The sequence below is a fragment of the Carcharodon carcharias genome, chromosome 13 (genome assembly GCF_017639515.1).
Source record: "Carcharodon carcharias isolate sCarCar2 chromosome 13, sCarCar2.pri, whole genome shotgun sequence".
Lineage (NCBI taxonomy): Eukaryota > Metazoa > Chordata > Chondrichthyes > Lamniformes > Lamnidae > Carcharodon > Carcharodon carcharias.
The window spans coordinates 75,105,788-75,109,845 of NC_054479.1; the positions used below are offsets into that span (position 1 = coordinate 75,105,788).

A 4,058-nucleotide genomic window follows, 5' to 3' on the forward strand; every position below is an offset into this window, starting at 1 on the left:
CCTCCTTCTCCCTGTAGACTGATAGATGCAATGGATTAATGAACACTGGGCAAATATAGATGACTTCCCAATCGCAAACAGAAAGCCACTGCCATGCCCTAGAGCTGCTTCTGTGCTACTAGCTTGTTGCTGATACAGCCTTGTAGCTGAGGCACAAACTCACAGATATATGTGACCAAGATGCCAACCCTGATACTTGACATCTCAATCCCACAGAGGTTGAAAGAGGTTTGGACATATTCATGAAATATGTCACCTCACCAACGGCATTCCTGCAATCTCTGATCCAATGTGCTCATTAAGTTCAGATTTCACATGAGCAATGACTGGATGCCCTTTGGCCCGTTATCCATGCCAACTGGAGAAAGCACATTGGAGGCTTTCATTGATGATCTGACAGATACGCAGCAGGTGTGATTCCTTAATGGTTTTTCACAATTTTCACATTCCTGTGCGTTAATGCTGAAATGGAGCAATGATATTGTGAAGCCAATGACGCCTGCAGTCTCTTGTCATTACACAGCAAACGGCATTGTCTCCCATGGCACCTTCTCAAGGGAGTCTTCCTCTTTTCTCTCAGCTCTGACTTAATTTCAATGTTGTGACTCTAAGCAGTTTGAGGATACCCCCTGAAAGGATACCCACTGCGGGCTCCTCCCACACTGCCTTATACCCCTTCCGTGTAGATTTGTTTCCAGTTTTGATTTCAAACTACGCATTAACTTCGGGGCTTCAGGATGGTGCATTTCTATTTTGAGACCAGCTTCAACCACCAACCCCCCCCTCCCCCCACCACCCCTGCTGTCAATGTTTGGATCCCTCCAATCTTCCTGGAACCTCATGATGTGCAGGTAGACCATACTTTTAGGGATCATTTCTATAGTTTTTTACTTGAGAAATGTGTTCTAAAAAGGTAGACCTCTCTCCAGTTATTCTCCAGCCTCCCCCAGTGATACTGCATCCCATAGTCATTGTGATGCACATTCCAACCCTCACTCCTGAACCCATCACTGTTGACATGCCATGCCCCATGTGGACCTCACCCCTATCCATCTAGAGCCTGTGTGCACAGTCACATTCAGAGGAGATCCCCTCCCCCCCCACCCGCCAGGAGAGTTTCAAGTACCCCCTTTATTACCTTTTCCCCATCTACAGGATACAGATGCCTCCCCTGACCATGACCATCCCATCTGCAGCCCAGACAAGCCCATGGCCACTGACTGTGATCATGCCCTGCACACCAAACTGTGCCTTATCCCAATGCAAACAGGTCTTGCCCCTCCCTTACAATGGAGTGCAACATGCATGTCATGCATAGCCTTGTTGCATGGCCCATAAAGCCCCAGGACTGTCTTTAATCTGTTTAATTTGTTAAAAGTTATGATAGTAGTAATTTGAAGCCATGTGTATATATATTTTAACCTGTGTAAATTAATAAAATGTTTCATTTAGTTTAATGTAAAGCCTCAAGGACTGGTGGTCTGATTCTTAAATTTAGAATCGTAAACAACTGTCATAACCTATAATTTTATAAGTTTCCCTTTTGGATTTTTAAATAACTCCGCCTTACCAACTGCATCGATCATAACACCTGGAGAATGCAATGTCAGTCACCATTTACTGGTGCATTCTCTATGGCAAATCCTCTACCAACCAATGTCCACTTGTCAACCAATCAGCATACTTCTCATACAGTATAAAGTTGTTGTTTCTCCTGACATTGGTATTCTCGCACTTGTCCTGATGAGTGCAAGATAAAAAGCTTTAACAAAATATCTTTTTTCAGCAATACTCAAGTTCTGTACTACCAAATGACTCTAGGCTTTGAATGTTGCACTCACCTCGAAGTCAAGAGTGAAGTGTGGGCTGATTGATTTTCACTCATTTTCAAATATGTTTGAGACCGGGATGAATTCCCACTGGCATGACGCAAGATTGGGAGGTGGAATGTAATTCCGGCGAGCAGTATATTTAAAGAGCTTTCATGAGATGGTAATGAATGCAAATGGAATTCCCGACACTAATCAGCAGGATACCCAACCCACCGTTAACCCGCCATGAAACAGATGAGGGGAAAATTATAAACTGCTTTCCTGCTGACGGGAATCAGATTTTTGGCCTCTCTCCAAATTTTCCGCTCCCACTCGTCATGAAAGCCACCACGGGCAGAAGGGAAAAATTCCGCCCGTGGTGTTTCGGATGATTATACAAAAAATAATAGACACCCAGGGTGAGTTACAGGCTGGGACATAAGCAAGAGGCTCAGAATAAGAGAGATAGAGGACTGGTTCAAATATAAAAATCTGTTGAGGGCGAACTCTGCTTTAGAAATAGAATATCAGATACCTGGGAGTGTAATGCAGGCTGGAATATGAATCTAAGAGCATAGGAACAGGAGTAGGCCCTATAGTCACTTGAGTCCACTCTATTATTCAATGCCTTTGCCCCATCCCATCCTTACAATCCCCATTGGGATCTGTAACCAAAATGACCAAATTTACCGAAGGCTTCCAAAATCAAGAAATTACTAACAAAATTTCACTTTTTGTAACTTCTACTTCACCAGTTAGCAGGCAGTCTACTCCATCTGTATAATCCCAGTTTCAGCCACATATTCTTCCTAGGAGAATTTAAAGTCCTTTTGCTTCAAGGTCTTAGCTGATTCTCCGCAAGTAGCAGCTTCTGCGTAAACAGGGTTCTGCTCAGATAAAAACAAAAAACTGCAGATGCTGGAAATCCAAAGCAAAAACTGAATTACCTGGAAAAACTCAGCAGGTCTGGCAGCATCGGCGGAGAAGAAAAGAGTGGACGTTTCGAGTCCTCATGACCCTTCAGCAGAACTGGGTGAATCCGAGGAGAGGGGTGAAATATAAGCTGATTTAAGGTTGGTGGGGGTGGGGGTGGGGGGAGAGAAGTGGAGGGGGTGGTGTGGTTGTAGGGACAAGCAAGCAGTGATAGGAGCAGATAATCAAAAGATGTCACAGACAAAAGAACAAAAGAACACAGAGGTGTTGAAGTTGGTGATATTATCTAAATGAATGTGCTAATTAAGAATGGATGGTAGGGCACTCAAGGTATAGCTCTAGTGGGGTTGGGGGGAGCATAAAAGATTTAAAAATAATGGAAATAGGTGGGAGAAGAAAAATCTATATAAATTATTGGAAAAAACAAAAGGAAGGGGGAAGAAACAGAAAGGGGGTGGGGATGGAGGAGGGAGGTCAAGATCTAAAGTTGTTGAATTCAATATTCAGTCCGGAAGGCTGTAAAGTGCCTAGTCGGAAGATGAGGTGCTGTTCCTCCAGTTTGCGTAAACTGGGCGATCGCTTTGCAGAACACCTGCAGTCTGTCCGCAAGAATGACCCAAACATCCCTGCTGCTTGCCATTTTAACACTCCACCCTGCTCTCTTGCCCACACGTCTGTCCTTGGCTTGCTGCATTGTTCCAGTGAAGCCCAACGCAAACTGGAGGGACAGCACCTCATCTTCCGACCAGGCACTTTACAGCCTTCCGGACTGAATATTGAATTCAATAACTTTAGATCTTGACCTTTCTCCTCCAACCCCACCCCCTTTCTGTTTCTTCCCCCTTCCTTTTGTTTTTTCCAATAATTTATATAGATTTTTCTTCTCCCACCTATTTCCATTATTTTTAAATCTTTTATGCCCCCCAACCCCACTAGAGCTATACCTTGAGTGCCCTACCATCCATTCTTAATTAGCATATTCGTTTAGATAATATCACCAACTTCAACACCTCTATGTTCTTTTGTTCTTTTGTCTGTGACATCTTTTGATTATCTGCTCCTATCACTGCTTGCTTGTCCCTACAACCACACCACCCCCCTCCACTTCTCTCCGTACCCCCCCCCTCCCCACCCCCCACCATCTTAAACTGGCTTATATTTCACCCAGTTCTGCTGAAGGGTCATGAGGACTCGAAAAGTCAACTCTTTTCTTCTCCACCAATGCTGCCAGACTTGCTGAGTTTTTCCAGGGTTCTGCTCAGGCAATCTTCCCTTTATGGTGCCCTTCTTTCCAGAAACTGGTTAACTTTCAGC

The 4,058-nt window shown here is 44.3% G+C and overlaps 1 pseudogene; it reads left to right on the top strand.

Moving 5' to 3' along the window:
- Nucleotides 1-852: 852 nt before the first annotated feature.
- Nucleotides 853-930, top strand: LOC121286609 (annotated as a pseudogene).
- Nucleotides 931-4,058: the final 3,128 nt, after the last annotated feature.